Source organism: Silene latifolia, chromosome 11 (genome assembly GCF_048544455.1).
Source record: "Silene latifolia isolate original U9 population chromosome 11, ASM4854445v1, whole genome shotgun sequence".
Taxonomy (NCBI): domain Eukaryota; kingdom Viridiplantae; phylum Streptophyta; class Magnoliopsida; order Caryophyllales; family Caryophyllaceae; genus Silene; species Silene latifolia.
The window spans coordinates 7385035-7396661 of NC_133536.1; the positions used below are offsets into that span (position 1 = coordinate 7385035).

At 41.2% G+C, this 11627-nt stretch overlaps 1 non-coding gene across 1 annotated transcript; it reads left to right on the top strand.

Annotated features, from left to right (window-relative positions):
• Positions 1–1321: 1321 nt before the first annotated feature.
• On the top strand, positions 1322–1428 carry LOC141615688 (small nucleolar RNA R71). Its single transcript, XR_012530094.1, has one exon. It is a non-coding gene; the product is annotated as a small nucleolar RNA R71 (small nucleolar RNA).
• The last annotated feature ends 10199 nt before the right edge of the window (positions 1429–11627 follow it).

An 11627-nucleotide genomic window follows, 5' to 3' on the forward strand; every position in this document is an offset into this window, starting at 1 on the left:
ATCCACTTCTACCTCATTCCCCTTGGGATCTTCATCAACTTCCAACTCAAGGTCTTTGTAAGGGTCCTCAAGCTCTAAACCACTCCTTAGCACTACCGCATGAGCATGGTGGCTATTTGAGGCATCTTTGGAGCTTTGTCCTTGAGCCAACAAACCACCGGGCGGCCTTTGAGGGTTAGCCATAGCATGAGAAGCCATCCTAGATTCCATTTCCCTCATGTCCTTAAGAAATGTAGCTCTCAAGTTTGCTTGTTCTTGTTGAGTAGCTTTTGCAAAATTAGCTATCTCTTGGCTATGTTGAAGTTGCATGTTCTTAATCATCTTCAAAAGCTCCACTTGAGAGAGCTCACCTTGGGGTTCTTGATGAGGTTGGTTGGCTATGGGTAAAGGGAACCCATAGTCATATCTAGCATTGGGACCTTGGTTGTTGTTTTGCCCCACTTGAAAGTTACCTCTCGGACCATAGTTGTTGAAGTTTGATCCTTGACCTTGTTCTTGAGACCCTTGAACATACCCTTGCCCAAATCCTTGATTTGCTTGATTTACTTGATTTCCTTGGTAAAACCCTTGGTTGCTTTGGTTTCCACCAAACTCTTGGTGCCCTTGTTGTTGGTTGCCATAGTTTTGGGGTGGGTTGTTGCTTGACCATTGGTTTTGATTTCCAAAGTTATTTCTTGGGTTTGGGAGAATTCCCCTTGGTTGAGCAAAACCGGGTGGATTGGTTTGGGTTTGTGGTTGGAGATGTTGGGGGTTTTGAACATTGGTGCTTTTGTAACTAAAGTTGGGGTGGTTCCTTAACCCGGGGTGGTAGAAATTGGTATTTGGATTGTAGACATTTGGGTTGTTGTAAGGAGGCCTTGGTGGCCTAGGATTGTTGTTGTAGCTTTGAAAAGCGTTCACCTCTTGAGCATTCTCTTCATAGGCACCATTGTAATTGTTGCCACACAAGTCATATGTATGACCACTTCCTCCACAAAGTTCACAACTCGAGACTTGAGCAACTTCCTCCATGGGCGGCCCAAATGAGGTCCCGGCTTGGTTCACTTGATTCCTTGAAAACTTCTCAAATTGCTTTGTGAGCAAGTCGAGCTTGGCATTTGTATCGGAGTTGGAGGCATTTTCCTTGGGGAATTTCCCGTTTCTTCGTAGCATGTTCCCTCTAGAACCATAGTTTGCTTCCGAGTCTACCATTTTTTTGATCAATGCCGTGCCCTCTTCATCATTCAAGTGGTCAAAACCTCCCCCCGCGGAGGCATTTACCATCTCCTTAGTTCTTGGTAGTAGAGTTTGGAAGAATGTTTGAGTAATGTACCATTCCGGTATCCCATGGTGTGGGCAACTTGCTATCAAATCTTGATAACGGTCCCAAGCCTCACCCAAGGACTCACCATCCTCTTGTTGGAACGTATGGATCTCGTTGCGGAGCATCGCGGTCTTTGAGGAAGGGTAGTACTTGGCCATAAACGCTTGAGCCAAGTCATCCCAAGTAGTGAAAGTGTCCGGTGGGTGAATGTTCAACCACCGGTCCGCTTTGCCCGTCAATGAAAACGGAAACAACATCATTCTCAAGGTGTCTTCGGACACCCCATTCTTCTTCATCATTGAAACTTTCCTCTTAAATTTCCGGAGATGGGCATGGGCATCTTCCTCAATATGACCTCCAAACAAGTCCTTCTCAACTAACCCGACTTGGGCGGGGTGCATTTCAAAGTTGTTTGGGGCCAAGGTGCCAAAGTTGATGGGATTACATGAATCATTATGGTTAGGCCGGTTGTGATCTCTAAGAGCCATTTGTGGTGGGTGGTTTGGTTCTTGATGTGGTGGTGTTTGAGGTGGACTATTGTAATTAAGGAAGTTATGAAAGGGGTTTTCTACTAAAGTCTCAATTGTGGTATTTGGTTGAACCGTAGTTGTTGTATCCAAACTTTGTGGGATGTGTGAGTTTGGTTGATCAATGTTTGCTTGGGTGGAATTGTTCCTCACTCTTTCAAGGGTCCTAGTCCTCAAGGTCCTAAAAAGCCTCTCGGGGTCGGAGTTGAATAGGAGAGCTTGATGATTCCTCCTAGGCATACACTTGGCAAATCGTAAGTCTCCTAGTGTTTTTACACACTAGGGAAAGGCAAAAATCACACACACTCTACAAACAACAATCAACTACTAAAGCAAAATGACAATTGAGACAAGATTAAAGCAAAGACTCTAAATGAAACTAAGCATAACCTAACGCCATCCCCGGCAACGGCGCCATTTGATAGTAGGTAATTTGTCGTCTACTCCCTATATCAAAACTATTTGTAAAACCCGAAAAAGCGTAGTATTTAATCGGGGTCGAACTCAAGGACGGCGGGGGTTGCTACAAAGTTCAATTATGAGCCAAGTTTAATCAAAATTAAGAGTAAAGGTTTTGGTTATAATCACTAGAGCAAAAGACAAACAAGATGATGATAATGAATACGGTTAATTAAAAGCTAGGGCCTTCGGGGTCATCAATATGGGTTAGGGGCAAACATGAAGGTCAAAAAGGGTCAATGATGGTAGAATAACCTAAGATGAAGAACCAATGTCTTGGGTATCTTAAGGGTGGCTACTAATTTTCATTAAGCATCCATCCTCTCCTAACATACATCAAGACTCCCAAAAAACTTTCATTCTAAGGGAGAATTAAGCAATAAATGAAGAAAGGCCAAAGCTTTCACTTGAGCAAATCGACAAACACCTTGAGTGCAATGAATAGGAAAGTTAAACAATTTCACCAAGGACCAAAATGTTCAAAGAATCATGCCCGCAAATCCCATAAAGAATCACCCTAAACCCTAGAAGGGATCTACTCACTCATGTTAAGGGAAGTCATGCTAAATAGAGAAGAAAAGCAAACAACACAAGGAGAAGACATAATGAAGGTTGTAACAAAATCAAAAGACAAGGAAAATGTAAACAAATGATAAACAAGTAAAAGGAAGGAGAGAAATTATACCAACAAAAGGAAAGATGGAAGCTTGATTGATTAATAAGAGGGAAAACCCTTCAAAATCCCCAATACAAACTTCAACAAACAAGTGTAAACAATTGACTATTACTAGAACTAACTAATTCTTGCTAAATATTAATAATAATTATTGAAAGATTAGTGCTTGATTAAGAAAGGATTACAATTAATAAGGAAAGTTCTCAGATCTAGGGTTGTGTGTCAAAGGGTTTAAGGAGAGGGGTATTTATAGGCTTGTACAAGATTAAGAAGAAAAGAGGAGGAAAAGAGAGTAAAGCCCAAATCCATGAGTCTTTGCGTTTTTGCGGTGGACCGGCTGCCGGTGGTCTGCCGGCAAAACGTGCAAAGAATTAAAACATCCGGCATTCGTGTTTTTGCCGGTGGGCGGTTCTTACGCCTGCCGGCAAAACACACTCTTCTCAATTGTTGATGTGTGGAATGCGGTTGGACCGCTGCTTGGGGTGCTCCTACCGGCAGCGAGGCCAAGCTTGTTTTCTCCAAATTCTTCAATTAAATTCCACCTGCTGTGCTTTACCGGTGGGCCGGTTGCCGGCCTGCCGGCAAAGCACATTCCTCATTTTTCTTCAAAATCTTAAGTAAATCTCTGGGGTGTGTTTTGCCGGTGGCTAGACCGGCTGCCGGTCTGCCGACAAAACACACTCTTCTTCATTTCTTCACCTCTTCTTCATGTAAAGGCAATGGGGTGCCTTTCTTGCCCCAATTCCTCCATTCTTGGGCCGTTTCCTGCAAAAGGATGCACAAAGTGACAAGTACGGGCATTGGGCACAAAACGCAAGGAAAAACACCCGAAACCGACTCGATATGAGTCGGTATGCATAAAAGAAGGAGGGAAATAGAAGTAAATTAATTGTATATCAAATATGGAATAGAAATATCCGGAACATTCCAGAACATTCTGACTCGGGATTTAAGAGTTATCAGAAAATGGAGACGGTTTTTGACCCGGACTCCGAATGTACTCTAATTACTGCCAAAACGACCGTGTCGGGACGTAGATGACAACTAAGAGGTAGACATTTAATATTTGAGCAATCACTTGACGATAATCTTACGAACTGTCACAAATCGTTCCGCGAATCAAACACGCGGCACAATCATCACCGGGTGGTTTGCGGGAGGTGCAGAAATGAGGTATCTACAATACCGAGACTCAATCAAACACTTTTCAACCTTGCAAGACCATTTTGTCGGATTCTCGCGGTTTCACTCATGCACTCATAATGGGTGAGATATATATAAGATAGAAAGAAGTAAGACTCTCACTCAACTTATGAGATATGCATGCAATCTAATGTGATAAGAGATTCTCCAACTAATATGCATTCACGAAACAGACCAAGTACATGTATCAAGGACAGAATGGTGGTAAAGTGGCATGGGTATAGAAGTGGCTTGTGCAAAAGCACGTATGGATATGTGAGGCTCAGACGGTAGTCGCGGCACTAGACCAATAGCCAAATCTAATAAGAAATAAAACAAACATCCAACTGGAGAAATAATCTCAACTTTGACAACATATGAGATGGATAAATGACGTGGCATCATGAGAACCATGGGATTGGAGATAAGAACAAACATAAAGTGTGTTTGTTTTCCTACGTCAAAAGACTTTGACTAATTCAACAAGTCCCTTCTATTTTCGGGGTAACAGAAGCAAGATCCCAGGAGCAGAAGCAGGGGACGTTACAAAATCCAAACCCTAGCAAAGCAAAGGCTATAAATAGTCAGACGAAGGCAAATTAAGGGACATCTCATTCTCCTTTAGCACATCGACTACAAGACTCATCTCCATCGATAAATAATATACTAGCTAAATCACCATTGTATTTCCTTACTTTCGTATTTCCGTCTCGATTATAGTGCCAAATTGGTGGGATTCCGACTCCCCCCGCGGTTGTTCTCACATCGGGTTTTCCGCGTCACCAAAACCTTGCGTGTCAATCTTTTAATTCTTCGTTCTTTCGTTCGCTATACTCGTTGCATTAATCCCGTCTTAGTCCATATAGATCGATCATTATCACCCACTAACTATATTAACAAGTCGGTAAATTATTACCAAAACAGTAACGGTTTTCCTTCATTTATCCATGTCAATCTCTTCATCAGCTTCTTCTTCAGCAACAACCTTCCATCTTCCGGTGGCGTTTGACCTCAATGGAACTTCTTCGACATTTTTAGTTGATGCCTATTTGGTAGGGGTTCTCTTTGCCATTTTTCCCTTCTCATTTATTTTGTTAATTGATTATGGAGCTTTATTTTCAGGAGGGAGAAACGAGGTGAAATGAGGGGAGAAATTGGTGGCAGGCAAATTTTGAAAAGTGAAGACTTTTAGACATTCTAGCCGCATACCTATATGCTAGTAGTAATAAATGTCAACCGCCAACCCGTCTATCTAGTTCTCAGCCCATATTTACAATTCGGTATCAAAATAGCTCGTCTTATTAATAAGACGGATACACTTGGTCTTAAGTAAGACTAATTACTAAAACAATACCACCATGTTTGATATGCTTTACAAATTGAGTCCCCCAAGTGAAGACCGAGTTTTTTTCCCAACTTCCTCAAGATCTTATTTTTCTACTCAGCTAAAATAAAATAAAACATCCTTGTCTATCTACAGCATATACTTTACCGTCAAAGATAATAATATCATCGAAATTAAAATACGGCGATATCTTAACCCACGGCATTGTCCCCGCCACGCTACCCTCCTCGGGTGCGTAGCGGGGACAAGCCTGGAGTTGACCGCCGCCGTATAAAGCTAATAAACTAGAGTAACTTAATTCATAAGAATCGTTTAATTTGAGGAGCTTGTCGACGGAGTAGGGTGAGGGGAGATGGTAGGAGACGGCGAGGGTGGAAGGGTTGAGTTTGACGAAGTTGAAGTTGGGGGGAGGGGTGAAGGAGTAGGGTTTGGAGGTGAGGGGGTGGCGGAAGATGACGGTGTGGTTTGGGGTGGTTTCGCAGGCGGTGATCCATGGGTGGGAGGAGGAGGAGGAGTGGGATTGTGGTGGGCGGAGGTGGTGGACGGTGGTTGTGTGGATGTGGTTGTGGTGGCGGCGGGTGAAGGCTGATTCGTTGGTTAGATGGGTGAATGGTGGTTTGGAGGTGGAGGTGGAGGTGGGCATTGTCCTCTGAAACAGAGGTTTTGAGTGTGGGCGTAGTTGTGATCAACCGCGATTAATCGGAAAAAATGTCAGCGCGCGTGAAATAAAGACGGGAGAGAATTGTGAGAGATTTATGTGAATTATTTTCTTAGAGGGGTTATATAAATGCATACAATCGTCAAGAGTTTTATAAGATGATATATTTTAAAATATTTTAAAATATGGACATTTATATGATATTATAAATGAAATAAAATGGAATAGGACAATAAATAACCCGGACAAGTTCATTTTTTAACGGTTGTACTTCTAGACTTGTAGTCAATCCAATTTAGTCGAGAATCAAGCTAGATACACTTACGACACTAAAGTTCTTTCCTACAAAATCTAAAACGACTACATTTTTCGAGCTTGAACTCAAAACGTCTGATTAAGCTAGATTATTCTTTACCAGTTGATTAAAGTACTCCTGTAATCACATGTATTATTTCCCTCTTATTTGAAAGCGGAAAACAAATTCCCTTCATTTTTTTGTATCAAAATGAAGTGCATGGAGCTTGTTCATAGCTATTTGAGGTATTATAGAACAATATTACCCTAGTGCCTCCCGCAAATTACAAGGTAAGATGACTCGGATATATGCAGCCTTAACTTTGTACTAGCGAAAAAAAAGAAAATGTTTACTAATGACCCAAAATGAAAATTACGTGAGGACTGAATGGAACAACCACTTTATTCTATCATATCCAGAAGACCAAAACCAAAATGTAATGAGTTTTTAGCTCCATCGAAAATATAAAAAGTTCTAATAGAGTACATTGCTATATAAAATAAAATAAAAATACAAAAACAAACTCCAAATCATTATCAAACTAAGACTTTGTTCTAAATAAAATAACAAAGAAAACTATTCTTCCCAGATTTTTTTAAACCCAAATTGTTATTGAAGTAGCGGCTTTGCTACAAAATATTTGGATGAACTGTTCTCTCTCTAACCTAGAGAGAGCTTTTTCTCTCGTTTTATGAGAGCTCATGCTTATCTTTTTTTTCCAAAAAATAAAAAACAACAAAAATCTCTGCAACTTCCTTCTTCTTCTATTGGGCTTTTGAAGAACCCTAGATTTCTTCTGACATATCTTCAAAAAAATTTCTCAAAAATTTCAACAATCATTACTTACCTCTGTTTTTATTGGCTAATCGATTATTATATTTAAACCCTATCTTATTAAATGCTTCTAATTGGCTAACAGCTTCTGTTTAGTCTTAATCAATTGCTTTTTAATTCCAAAAATCTTTCTTTAATATTATAATCATTACTGAGCAGATCATTTGATTGGCGTTTGAGGTGCCTTGAGCTGCCTTTGCAAGCTACCCCAATCAAAACTTGAAGCTTTTGACGAGATTGGGGGAGATGAACGGATAACCTTTCTGTTTGCATGCATTAGGGTTTCCTTTTTTTTCTATATAAGGCGTTAAGATGGGGAAGTTTTCACCATCAAAATTCAAATCATCATCTTCCTTTTTCAAGTTTAGTAATCATCCGACTAATAAAAATCAATCATCAACAAAAAAATCAAACCTTTTTCCAATGGATTTTGAAGCTCAGTTTAGGCGTTTTGGCAATAATGAGAGAAATGATGCTGATGTTCATCAGAACATCTATCACCATCAAAATTATCATCAACCATATCAGAATGCAGATTTTAACCCTAACAATCCATTGCATGCAAACCTTTGGCGGTTTCCGAGGTCTGGAGGGGTTATTAATGTGGACCCTGCTGAGTTGGGGCGATCCAGGGAATTTTGGGGAAATTGTTGTCTGGGGTTTTTAGTGGACTACAGATTGTTTGAGGATGATTTAGTCAATGATATGATTAGGAAGAAATGGAGTACTGATGGAAAAATTACGGTTTTTAGGATGGGGGAGATATATGTATTTCATTGTGAGAGTGCTACTGATCTTGAGGGACTCCTGGCTAGGAGTACTGTTACCTTTGATGGAGCTTTAATTGTGCTTGCTAAATGGTACCTGTTAGGCCCAGTTTAGCCTGGTCTGACCATAACCTGGCCTGACTCAACAAGGCTGATTGATCAAGACAAGAACCGGACAAATCTGACTACTATTTTAGTGAAGAATATTGTGGCAAGAAGACTACTAAATCCTGGAAAAGAAGCACGATAGTCGAGTATATCATAGCTTGGCGGAGTACTAAAAAAAACGACTGGATTAAGCGGATAAACAAGAAATGCGATTGTATAAGCCAGATAACCAAGACCTATTCTCAAGGAAGACCAAGTCCAAACCTAAAACTATTTAATCCATGAATCTGGACGGAAAGAAGAGAGAAAGCTAAGGATTGGTTGAGTTGAGAACGGGTCAAGCGAACTAATAGGAAGCATGCCCTATTATTCCGGCAACAACTCCTACCTTTGGGGAGAACGTTATACATCTATAACGTTATTCATTGTAACGTTGAGAGGACGGTAGAGAACTATAAATAGGAGAATTTAACAATTGTAAAGGATATTCATTATTAGTTAATTTTATCTATACTTTATCTTTCTTGAGCATTCAGATATTCATACAACATTGTGCCCGGTCTATCAAAATAATAAAAAGCGTTATCCTTCATATTCATTCCTTTCTTTGTCATTTATTCATTCCATTCTAATTTCATAGAACTAGATACCCTGATCACTATACAACTAAGCCGGATCCCTTCAGGAAAATCCTGCTAAAACAATTGGCGCCCACCGTGGGGCATCTAGTTCTTCAACCAATAAAATTCTCCTTATTATCTTTCAATTAATATTCACACACAAAAATGGTGGAACTCACATTTGAACAACAATTAGCGGTAGCTTCCGCCAAAATCAAGGAATTGGAAACAATCCAAGAGAAAGCGGCTCGGAAAAGCAAGAAATTAATAGTGAAGGAATCGAGTCTAGCACGAGGAAGAAATTGGAAAATCGAGGCTTCGGGCTCCAAGACCGATTCGAACCAGAACCCCATTCTCATCCATCATCAAAAACATAGACTTCTCTAATTTTGGAACCCCGGAGAAGGATACATTATCCGGCACTCCAACCATTCCCAATGATGAGACAAACAAAACTGAAGCCGCAATAATGATGGCTATGCTTCAGGAAATCCAAAAACTCCACAACAAAATAGAAAATATACCCGGAGTACCGGACACGGGTGAAGTAGAAATTGATGACTTTGCAGATTCACCCTTTGCAGATGAAATTGCAAAGATTGATCTACCCAAGAAATTTACGGTCCCATCCATGAGAACTTATGATGGAACTTCTGATTCACAAAATCATGTTGCCATATTCAAACAAAAAATGTTGGCTGCCTCAATACCCAGTGAACTCAGGCAAGTCTGCATGTGCAAAGGCTTTGGCACAACCCGATCGGGGCGACATTACAATGGTTCATCAATCTCCCAAATGGAGGTATTAAGAATTTTGCGGGAATTGATCAATGCTTTCAATCAACAATTCGCAAGTAGCAGAGATATGGCCAAGAGACCAAGCAACCTGTTCAGGATAAAGCGACTTCTGAAGAATCTCTCAAGGAATTCCTGGCCAGATTTGTCAAAGAAAAGGTGGCCATTCCAAGATGCGATGAAGAAACAAAGAAGAGAAGCATTCAGGCAAGGAGTCCTGCTTGACAGTGATATTTATGCAGATCTGACCAAGAAAGCATGTCCAACCTTTGCCACCGTTCAATCCATCGCCTTAGAGCATGTCAGATTAGAAGAAGACCTCAACTTCAGGACGAACTCATCCGGAGGAAAGCAGGGCTATGGACATACTAACAGGAAAAGCTCCTACCAGAAAGGAGGCAATCCCGGATCAAAGCACCCTATTCCAGGCCGAACGATCCGAAGTCAATATGGCACAAGAACATAAAGGTAACCTCTCTAGCCTCCCAACTATTCCTGATTATAACTTCTCTATTAATCTGCGGGGATTAATCAAACGCCGGAAAACCGGGAGATACGGTCGGATGGCCAAAGAAGTCCGACAACCCCGGGAAAGATCCAACAAGATGGTGTGACTTCCATCAGGACATCGGACACACCACGGAAGAATGCATTCAGCTCAGGAAACAAGTGGCATATCTTCTAAAGAAAGGCTACTTGAAAGATATAATCCAGAGCCAAAAATAAAGATGAAGGACAAAATAAGAGAGACCCGGGAAGCGGCGGGGATCCTCCTCCTCCTCCTCCCATCTATGAAGTCAAATTCATAAATGGAGGATCGAAATCTGTGGTCCGACCAGCTCTGCAGCCCAAGAGAATATCCAGGGAATCGGACTCCAACCTCCTTCCCGGCCCGAGTCATTTCGCTATTACCTTTGATGACTCGGATCCGCAAGGAATATCAGGTCTACACCATGACAACTGGTAATCACAATGCAAATCGGCACGACCAAAGTATCAAGAATCGATAGATGGAGGAAGCTCAATCAACCTGGTGATGCTTGACGTCCTCAAAGCTATGAAGATAGACGAAAGCAAGATCATAAAGAAATCCAGCGTCTGGTTGGATTCGGTGGAGAAACAAAAAACACCCGGGAGAAATCGCTTGCCTACCTATGTGGAGGGCGTGGCTTCATATGAGAGATTTGGAGTAATGGATTGCTTATCCTCGTATAATGTAATCCTGGGCGGACCATGGATCCACAATGTCAAAGCAATCCCATCAACATACCATCAATGCGTGAAAATTCCAATAGAATGGGGGATAACCACCATCAGAGGAGAACAAAGGATTGCTCAGGAATGTTACACTCAGGCTTTGAAACCCTCAAAGTCGTAAGTCCTTGCATAGCAATTAAAGTCACTGTCAGGGAAGAATACATAGCACAAACACGGATGGAAACAGGAGAAGTCATATTAGACCAGAATTCCCGACAAGAAAGTACTTGTAGGGTCGATGCACCGACTCAATCGGACCAAATCGGGTCGACTTTCTTAAAACCAAAATGTCTTGTTTTGCTTGGTCACATTTTGATATGGTGGTATAGATCTTGATGTTATTACTCATAAGTTGAACATTGACAAATCCTTTAAGCCTCAGACAAAGAAAAGAGAAGAAAATTTGTCAGAAAGGCACGAAATTATCAACCAAGAAGTTGACAAGCTATTGGACATGGGAATGATCGGGGAAGTAATGTACCCTGATCGGCTTGCAAACGTGGTAGTCGTCCCAAAAGAAAAACGGCAAATGGAGAGTCTGCGTAGATTATCGACTTAAACAAAGCTCGCCCAAAAGATCCATTTCCCCTACCACACATCGATGCAATGGTAGATGCCGCTGCAGCCACGAAATGTTAACATTCATGGATGCCTCAAATGGATTCAATCGAGATAAAAATGCATCCAATGAGACCGGAGAAAGCACGACTTTCATCACCGAAAGAGGTATATATTGTTATCTTGCTATGCCCTTTGGATTAAAAATGCGGGTGCAACCTACCAAAGGCTAGTCAACATGAT